Source organism: Strix aluco, chromosome 10, assembly GCF_031877795.1.
Source record: "Strix aluco isolate bStrAlu1 chromosome 10, bStrAlu1.hap1, whole genome shotgun sequence".
In the NCBI taxonomy this organism is placed as follows: Eukaryota; Metazoa; Chordata; class Aves; order Strigiformes; family Strigidae; genus Strix; species Strix aluco.
This window is the reverse complement of record NC_133940.1, coordinates 11,113,445-11,124,325: the sequence shown is the minus strand read 5'-3', so window position 1 is coordinate 11,124,325 and position 10,881 is coordinate 11,113,445.

Genomic DNA, 10,881 nt, shown 5'->3' with positions numbered 1-10,881 from the left:
TGGGCAGGAGCCTGTGGGCTCTGGGGTGCAGGCTCTTAGCTCGAAGCAAATGCAAGATTGCGGATAACTTTTTCTCTGTAGCACGAGCTAAGTTGAACTTTACCACATTACTGCATGTTACTTCATTAGTTTTACTTAAATAATAAAAACCTAAGCATTCCGCCCAAAAGAAGGCTCCTGTGACCACTTTTAATTTCTTGTCAGGGCCAAAAGCTTCAAGCCCTGACACAAAGTGCGGGCAAAACAGATCTTTCCAAAAGCTCCCAGCCAGCTAAAATGCGCCTGGGCCTTCCCCAGAAAGCGCAAGGGCTGTATCCCTGACTCTATCCTCTGCCAGATTTCAGCAGAGTAAGAACCACTCTGTGACAAAAATGTGATTTTTGCCTCTTCTCTGAAGCAGCTCTCATTCCCCGAGGGCAGACGAGCAGCGGTGTTTCCACCTTTGGGAGAGGGGAGGTGGTCAGAGGCACTGCCCAGCACTGCAGCCCCATCGCAGCCCCACAAGCAATGGGCTGGGGAGCCTGCTAAGTTCCTAACAGGATGGAAATCTAAAAAAATACAAACAAAATAAATCACTGAACAATTTCAAAGCCCCAGATAGGGTTTCCAGGCTCTATCTTAGCCAGTTCAAAGTCCCTGTGCAGTTTGGGAGGGGGGAGCGGCAGGGGAAGGTGTGGGTTCCGTGGGGGTGAAAGTAAACCTTCAGAAAGTTAAACACTCTGGGGAAAGGATGGCACAGCTGATGTGCTGCTCTGGGCAGAGGGCTCAGGGCTGCTGCTGCCACGCCCAGACACTTCTTGCTCCTCCGTGCAAGCTTTGATGGCATCTGATGCTGCACCGTGCCTAAAATATTTTAAATGGCCCAGCCACGCCAAACGGCTTGGCAGGGAACAAGGGCCTTGCAGCACTGCAGATATATCATGTCGCTACTTCTGGGCCATTCTATAAATACGCTTTTTCTCTGGAAATAGACCTCAGCAGCACCGAGACCAAATCTCTTCCCAGCACTTCACCTCTCTCTTCCAGAGCCAGCCCCTCTGCTTCCCTAGAAGATCCTCTCCTGGATTAAAAGCTGGTTCTCCCCAAATACAGCTGTTGAGGGAGCTGGGGGCAGCCAGGACAGGGGTCCTTCCTTCCCAGTGAGCCCATTCCCCCAGCATCTGGCCTGCAGCAGTCACACACTGTGAGCTGAAATGAGATTTAGGCATATTTCCTAGCGAGAGGGGCCTTAATTTCAGGTATCCTTGGGGCAATTTTAGCACCTTTCCCAGTGCCAGAAGAGAAACAAAGCCCTTCTGGGGGGACAATGGGACTATTCCAGCATGGCTGCCCCCCTTGCTTTGGGAGTGTTGCTCTCAGGCCCTACCCAGGCCCCAATTGCTAGTCCCCGACACCCCAAAACACCCCTCTCCAAGTGCCAAGGGGACAAGGTAGGGCACACCGAGGAGAAGGCAGCAGGTTTTACGCCCCCTCCTCCTCCATACAAACTAAAGGCAGCTCAGAGCACAGCATGTCCTGAAGTGCACCAGCAGCCAGCTCACCACGGGCTCAACCTTGGTGCAGCACAGACACCACAAATGCAAAGAGGTGAAGCTCTCTCCTGGGGAGGTTTGGGTGTTCACTGCTTCCTTCCTTGCCTGACAGCTCTGCAGCAAGCCGAAGCCAAGAGAGCCTCCTGCCACCTCTTCCCTCTGGGACACAGGACACGGATTTACCACCAAGCAGCACCTAGTGCAGTGTCAGATTTATACAGCCTGAACCCTTATTTACACTTCAATTTTGTCACTGCTCGCCCGCAAACACAAATCACATTGCTTTCCCAAGACATTCTCAACAGCAAGGTTGCACACGTTTTCTCCCCTGGCATTTAAAGATGGAGTGCAGCCATACTAGCAGCTAGATATTAAAAATAAATAAATTGGGAAAAAACCAGGAGCTAGCAGCTCTGATTCAAGATGAACAGATATTTGGATTTTCAAAGAGATAATGCTTTGACTTCAGCACACAAATGACTGATCACATTTATAAGACTGTTCATCTGCTTTGTACTTGAATTAGATGATGCACTTTTAAAAACCCATCCCCAGGCAACTTCTGGGCCTTTTTGGAGATCTGGCATAAAAACACCAGACAGACGTGAGTCACGTGCCAAGCAATGAAATGCAGTAATCACTCACCAAGTGCCATCTCTCGTGCCTGGTGCTTTGAACAGTTTGAAACAGAAATGCAAATATATATTTTTTATTAGTGATCCAGCTCAAACCACTTCAGTTTAATCACAGAGATGCAGCGTGAGCAGTTCACCAGAACAAACGTTGACTCAGGTGCTTGAAAGGGTGCAGAAGCCTACAGCAAGAGGGAAACTTTTTTCCCCCCAGAATTGACACATTTTTTTCCTCCCCCTCCCAGAACTGTCAGGAAAAGCCATGAAATCTTTCCGCAGACTTTTCTCACAAACCCAGAGGACTGGGGGTTTCCTCGTGGGCCAGCAGTGCCCTGTGCTGAGATGATGGGAATATTCACAAGGGCACAAAAAGCAGGACAGATGGACAGTGGACCATGTGGGATGGACAGATGGACACCCCTAGGACTGAGCCAAGCCTGGCAGAGTATGAGTGTCAGGAGGTACGTGATGGGGACTTACCTGCCCATCCCCATCAAATACTTCTGCCCTGCGGACGGTGCCCTCCAGCCTTCCCCTCACTTGCAGCCTTTCTTCCACCAACCTGCAGCCCATTTCTCAGGACAGACCTAAATCCATTATCCCTCCTCCCGTGAGGTGGGTTGGAAATGGAGAGCTGCTGGCTGGGTGGAATTCCCCATGTTCCCTGGGGGGCCCTTGCCCACCTGGGGCAGCCCCAGGATGCTGTCAGGGAGAGAAAACACTGTTCTCCCCAGCAGAGAGAGACCTAATTGCTGGGCTGGAGATGCTTCACTAAATCAATTTTGAAATCATCTCACTTCTTTCTTAAAAAAAGCTCTTGGCAGTTTGCACAGCTCGTTACAGGTTTCAGGGCTTTGCAGAGGCGGAGGCCGCCTGTGTCTACATGGAAGAGCAAAGAGGAGGAGCAGGAGCCAAGAGACACTGCAAGGCGGGGGCACAAGTCCCTCCTGCTGCAAGCCCTGCACACTGGCAAGCTGCAAGCTCTGGTTTCCACCCAGGTCTCAGCTGTCCACCCACAGTCGTCTGGCTGCGATATCGGGGCCATCTGCACCCACTGCCCTCAGCCGCCCTCACCCGCACCCAGGGGCCTCCCAGGAATGGCTCCACATGCGCCGGGAGGCTCAAACCAGCCACACTCGCTTGCCGGAGGGGCAGTGCCCATGGTCCCTGCAACACCAGCAAGTGCATGTCGTGCTCGGGAAGGGCTGAGCATTCATCTACAGCATCGCACAGGGCTCGGGGGCCGTGAGCCTGGAGCAGAGCCAGAGCCTGGCACATTCATCGGACAAGCTTTTCTCTCGCCTGCTGGGGTTTGGACTAAGACCTACAACCAGTGAGACAGGGCCTCTCTCATTCATCGGATACAAGTGGGATTTTGTGATGGAAGAGCTTCAAAGAGCTGTAAGAGACCAACTGCGATAAGCGTTACAGCCCCGCTGCCGGGGAAAGCTTTCCCAGCCAAAGGGGCCCATTCCTGTGTGGGCAGGAGCTGCCTTTCCTGCCTTCATCACCTACCTGAGCAGGGCTCCTGCTGTCTCAGCATCAATGATCAGGTTTCTGCAGAGCTTTTTGCTTTCTGTGTAGCTCTGCAACTTCCTCTTCCCTTCTATTTTAGTGACTTCAGATTTTCCACCCAACACTAGTTTCCTTCAAAGCCCAGATTTTACAGAGCAGCACCAGCAGTTTCCTCCTCAGTCATCTCTCTCTCTACTTGCTGGCAGGTCCGTTTTCCTTAAGGGCTACTTTTCCTGGGACATGTACAAGTCCACCTAATTGCCAGATAACCAGCTTGACTGGTATCAACAAATTTCCCTTGTTTTGCCCCCTCTTACAGTAGGTTTTTTTTCCCCTAACCTGTATCTCGTTTTGTTCCCATCCCTCCTCTTTTCCACTTCCAGGTCTGTCCCCGCAAATGCAAGTATGAGACTCCAGCTCACTGCAACTGCACAGCCCAGCCCACAGCTCACCCCATGATGCCACACTTCGTACCACGTTGGTTTTTCAGGTGGATGCCCTGTACAACCTCTAGCACTCCCCACCTTCATTTATGGATGCAAGATGAACACAGAGCTCCACTGTGCTGCAGAAAAATAGCAAAAAAAGAGTGCAAAGGCTCTTAAATGAACAAAGCCAATTAGAGGTGAATCTGATACTGCCCCTCTACTCTCACCCTCTGTTTCTTTTCCATCTGTTCTGAGGTCATGCAGCTGTGGCACATCACTGCCTCTGGGCTAGGTGGGCTCCCAGAAGTTGGGGAGGCACGAGCAGGGGGCTGTAGCCTCTGCACCTGTCCATGGAGGGCACTCGGTACCATTGCGTGATGCTGCTTTTGTACAGATGTGCCTGGATGTTGTGAAATAACCCCCAAATTTAGAATGTCTGTGTTCTGCTCAACTGTGTGACATCACATTATTCGGGTGTACACATGCAGCACTTGTTCAAGAGGAAGGATGATTTTAATCTGCAGATAAACTTTGAAAAGTTTTAGAAGGCTTTTGTGATACACTGGAAGAGATGATTAGGAAATGACAATTTAGGTGAGAGGCTCCATGTGGCTTCCATCAGCCTTGCAGAGAAGCACAGACTTCACCAATACTGCAAGATACTGTAACGATTCCAGCAAATTTATCCAATGGCTTAGACACCATTCTGGCACCGGAGAAGACGTCTGTAAGTCAGATACCTGCTCAGCAGTCCCCGCAGCTCTGCCTTCTGTCGAGCAGTTGCAGTGACAGAGGATCCTGTTTTTGCTAAAATTCCGCTTTGGAGCGTACCGAGCAGCCGACATCACCTGCTGAGCAAGTAACCAACCCTCTCCGCACGCTAGTCTCCGATGTTCACATCCACAGTTCCCACACAGGAATGCTCTACCTGCTGTAAGATGGGGCAGCACCAGACCTGTGGTCCCACCAAGACAGCCCATGAAACCATTCACAGAAGTTCGAACCCCCACCTCTTCCTCCAGGGCCTCCATCTCTGCTGCACAACCTTTAATGTCCCGCTGTGAGAAACTGCCCCACTTAATGCACGACACCTCTTAAAACAACGTAAGCAGAAGCCTCTCCATCTCTGAATTGGATGTAATGGGGTGGTGAGAACTGATCTATACAGAAAGCTTCCAACACAAGCCCTTCCTGGAGCACTACCACTGTCTCGCACATCCTTTTGAGGAGGGCGGTAAGGAGCAGTTTGAAAACCCTCCGACCACCCCTGGAGTGAGAACCCACCGGCAGAGCCACCCTCTCTGGGACACAGCAGAGGCTCTTCTGGGTCCCACTTTCCTCCACTGATGAAGAGGACACCCACATGCTGCCACGGCTCCCCAGCCACTCCCAGCCCATCTCCAGTAAACTGCTCCCTCCTCCCCGGCTCCCCAACCCAGCGCTGGCCCCGGGGAGCACACGGATGCGGAGCCTCCAGCTCAGCTCCCATGGCCGCAACGCTCCACACAGCAGCACTGAAGAGATCCTGTAAAACATAAATCGAGGCTTACGGAGCCAGTTACATCAAGTGTAAAATGGAGGCAAAGGAAAACTGAGTCATCCAAGGTTTTATAATCATCCCTCAAGAAAAAAGAGGGGTTTGCTCCCAGTTCTTCTAACATTTCTTTTTATCGCTGTAACGATGCCTTGCTGATTGGAAGACCCTGCAGAATTTTAGCCTGGCTTAAAACAAATACATCTACAACACCGAGGAGACTTCAACTGCCACTGAGAGAGGATGGAGACAGAAAACATTCATTATTTAGTGGAAAGCATGCAACATATGATAGATCCTAAACTCCTTTTTAAATGACACTAATTAGTCCCAATCGGTGCAGGAGTCGGTAATACCTGGGTCCTGACACCAGCTCAGGACCTGCACGCAAAGTCAAATGAATTCCAGTTTAAAACCATTCAAATTTTAAATAAAAATTGTGGGGACTTTTTTGTCTTTCTCTACACCAAGAACACATTTGACAGTTACTTGTGCAAATGTCTAATGAGTTAAAAAACTGTAACAATATTAGAAGGTTGAAGTAAGGCAGTGAAAGAGTCAAGGACAGCACTTTGGATAGGCTGCCAATTTCATACCCAAGGCTGAAAAGAACTGATTAAGTTAACTGCTATTAATGAAACGATATATGTGTATATCTTATGTCATCATCTAATATATGGCAGTAGCCATGTAGTTTCATGTTACTGCTTTTATGCTTTACTGGTATCCACTTCACAGTGCCTGCTGCTTGAGACGCCAGTTGGGGCCAAGACAATGGGTACTAGCGGCAAGGGTGGGTGCTCCCCCATGACACCATACTGCAAGGCGTCTGCCCTACTGCTAAGTCAGGCAATCAGAAAAGGGGGAAAGAAAAAAAAAAATCAGTATTTTTCAGGCTGAAAAACTTTGCAGCCATGACAAATCCATTCAGAAGAGACACACAAAAAAAACAAAAGGAAGTTTGGAGAAAATACAGGAAGTTGGATGACTGGCTTCTGTGAAACTTCCATCCCAGATTCCTGCTGAACATGTTCAGACCTTTGAATTTTTTTGGTTTGGTTTTTTTTTTTTCCCCCCCTCTATCTGGAGGGCCACTGAGAGGACACAGTAAGACATGCTAGTAGGGAAAACACAGTCGAAGAGAGGTTGATGCATACCTCCTTTTCTTCCTAATGATTCGGGAAGAACCTCTTGCCAAAGCCCCAACTAGAGAGCACTCCACTATGGTGTTTTAACTGAGTATTATCTTGAGAAGGGCCCTACAGGAGAAATGGGGAAGAAAGAGTTGTCCCTGTGATGGAAATAGAATAACCAGCTTAGACAGCATTCAAACACCACTGATCCATAATGTGCATTACAAGAACCTGAAACAAGCCCAAATACCTCCCCAGAAGGCATTACGGTGAGAGTGGGGAATTCATGTCGTGGTTTGAGTCTCTTAAGGGAGCCCTTCTGCTGGCCAACATCTCTTGAAAACCAGCAAGATGACCACACTACTGGAGCAAGTAACTTTATGCTGTGGAAGCACAGGCGTCTATCGGGCTACTGGAGGATCTATAAATGGAGATAAAGAGTATCTGCACAGCATAATGCACCATGACTTACACTTCTGGGTTATTCTGTGTCCTAGAATAAATTTAGCTACATTTATGCTGCACTTAAGCCTGAACAAAAAGTAGTCTCTTCCCCAAATTTCTGGCCAAACGAAAGAATAATGAAGTCCTCTCCCCACGAGCTGAACATCACTTACCTGACCTTTTCTCTAGTGGTAAGTACAGCAATCTTCACCACAGTGATGCTCCAGCACTTAAAACATATTTTCCATTACACATCTAAACCAGAACATCTGTAAATCACATCCTGATGGTATTGAAAAGTACAGTCTGTTCTCAAATTTCTCAGCCACTAAAACCATGTAAACATCTCCTGTTTCACCTTTCTACTCTGCCGGCTCCTTTATTTCTATTAGAGGCTCCTGCAATTTAATACTTTCTTACATATTAATATTTTCCTAAGACAGAGAACTCGGCCCATTTTCATCTAGCAATTAATTCCTTTTAGCTCCAGAGGTACTTGCCATTTTGTTCATTAACACAGAGGTAATCCTCCATCTGCTGAAAGGTGAAAGCCTCTGCAGAGGCGAAGGCTGCTGGAGCACGCTGCAGAGCTGTTCTTGGGAGAGAGGAGCTTTAAGCACTTGGTACTGAAAACAGTGCTCCTGGGATCGGTCAGAGCCCTCCACACGCACCCTGCACAGTCCCCTCCGACAGCTCCCACCGCTCAAGTGACACGGGGGAAAGATAAGTCCACAGACATGCTCGGTAAAACATGGTGGGGAAGCCCGAGCGCTGCTCTCACAATACAAACCCTGAAGTATCCTTTAAGAAGGTTATTTTCTTCATCGCTATTCTTCTTCTCTATGAAGAGTCTTTTTAACCAATTTTATCTTCACCCTGAAATGGCTTATCATGACCTTCTTTCCTCGGAAAAAAGGATTTTTTTTGTTACCATAAAGCAACAAGAACAGCTCTGCTTATTTGTATGTTCTTGTAGAGATTTACAGTTTGTGAAGAGCTGTAGCTACAAAGCGATAGGAGGAAAAAAACAGAGAAAGGGAAAAAAAAAACCAAACCACAAAACCAAAAAACCATAGACCTTATTCCAGGCTGCAGACAGCTGTGACCAGGCATGGCAGCGACACTGACGTCAAGGGGATAGGATCAATTCTAGCCTCAAGAAACATCCAGGCTGTGTACGTGCAGATGGATGAGCCCTGCAGAAGGGGACATGCCCCACCACACCTTTTACACTCTGCTATTGTAAGGTGTGATACTTGGAGTTTACACACAAGTATAGAGTTAACTGGAAATATTTGAAAGAAAAAAGATCATTTTAATATATTTAAGTCTTCCTGTGCTCATTAGCATGATGGAAAGTGGGCTGCCTGCAGGGCCGGGGAGGCACCGACCGCACCTCGCCAGACCAGTGCCTCTCATTCCAGTAGAGTAAATACCTGCTCATGCAGATCAGGTGACCAAACAGGCATACATAAGATATTAAATACTCCCTCACGTAGTGATATATTAATATGGTGTACAGTAAAATATATTTGCCTCATAATTCTGGAAATGCCTGCTGAGAGTCAGTTGAATATGAAAACTGCTTGATCCTGGCTTAAGTAGATTAAAGATGATTCCATTTCTTCACAGCAGCCTGCCTGGCCAGCAGATGGAGATGGCACGGTCCTCTGCTCCTGCCATGCCTGGAGTTGCACGTCAACTGCTGGGCCCCCAGTTCAAGAGAAGTGTGAGGAACTGGGGAAGCCCAGCAGAGGCTACAGAAGGATCACGGCAAAGGGCACATGACCTACTTGCAGAGGGCAAGGTGGGCTGGCAAGCGGGGGCAGCCCCCTGGCAGCTCAGGTCCCAACAGTGGGGGCCAGGCTCCTCCTGGCTGGGGCAAGCAATAGAGGTGGGCAAAGAGCTGCAGCTCAGGGCGCTCTGCTGGGACATACACAGAACTTCAGAGCCAGGAAGGCAGTGCACAGGTTACTGCCATCCCTCACAGTGTTTAAGGCTCAGCTATGAAAAAATTGTTCTGTTTAGGCTGACTTCAACTGGCTGACTTAAACTTTCAGAGGGATGCTGGACTAGATGATCTCTACAGATCCTTTCCAAACAATATTTCTATGATTCTACAATCTTATTAAAAATTATAGCCCAGCTGGATGTTGTAACAAACATTTTGTTGCTCTAACAGTATTTTGGATGTCATCAACAAATACTTGCAACTTTTCCTCAATGTGGTTGGAGTCTAGGGGCTGTCTTAAAAGTCTCAAGTTCTCAATACTATGGTTATCTTCACTCAGTAATGTGCTAGGTGTTAAGCTATACTGAAGGAGCGTTAAAAAGCCTTGGTTCTCCAAACAGGATTTAAAAAAAAAAAAAAAAAAAAGGTATCAAAGATAACTAGAAAAGCTCCCAGTGTTTTGGAAGGGTGGCAGAATAAAATACCTGAATCTCAGCCAGGGATAGTAGCACCAGAAATAGAAGTAACTGAAAAAAACCACCCAATGTTTGAACAAATCAAAGAGGCCAAATTCAATGAATAAGTTACCACAAATTTTCTATCCAGATCTGATTCTCATACAAAGACAGGGAAATCTCACCCCTAAATGCTATGGTACTAGAATGAAAACAGAATTAATACCTTGACTCTTGCAAAAGCTACAAGGCATCACTTCGAAAATACCATGTTGATTTGAGCTGCATGGTATTACTAACCTGAGCTTTACTTTGCATAATTGCTAGCATCATCCTCGGAAAGCAGAATTCTTTGTAATCAGCTGTACCACGAACATATCTGCTTTGAAAGACAAGGCTCAGTTCCCCAAATCATTCAATCCAAATTCCAGTAACACGTACACTCCTTTGTACCTTAAAATTGTATAGAAAAAGTCTATCATTACAAGAAAGAATCACTGTTCTTAAATTCAGGAAATCGTCATAGTGTTCAACATATGCAGATGAGAGAGGGTATCTCTTGGTATCTGCTTGCCATTTCAGCACCCCTAGACACACACTTTTGCCTACAGCAGCACCTGAGGATGGAGACAGTAATGGACTCGTATTGCTCTCCTGACCAGTTACATACAGAGTAGAGTAAGAGGGGCCTTCTAAATTCAGGCCAAGAGTGCAGAAAGCAAGCAGTGACATTTTCAGTTCTCAGTTTTTGAAGAAGTCCTCCTGAAATAAGTAGGACTGAGTCTGATCTGAGCTTTTTGGGTAAAATGTTAGTAGTATAAACATCCCCAGTCCTCTCCCCCAGCAAGTCCTAAACAGGTAAGAAGTGTACTTTATGATGTGATGCAGAAAATAGTTTTATTCCTAGAATACAGTGGTCTGAAAGCCTTGGCCGAAAACCAAGCTGGTTTATTGCTCTAACATTTTTCTGATAAAAAATGAATTCTCTCACTCCCTAGGCAGGTGAGACATGACTGCATGTGCCCAGCTCAAGCTGACCACGCTAATCAATTTAGAATGAACTGGACAGCAAAACTTTTTTGGTATTCTTTTGGGTGGAGTCAGAAGGTGGCTGACCCAGGGTTACAGGACTGGCAAGGCCAACTGGCAGCTTTGTGACTAATAATTAATTACTCCTTTGGAGAGGAAACGGGCACCACACACGTCTGACACCATGGAGAAGGCAGAGCCCGAGGAGGAACCACACTGTGGCCGTCA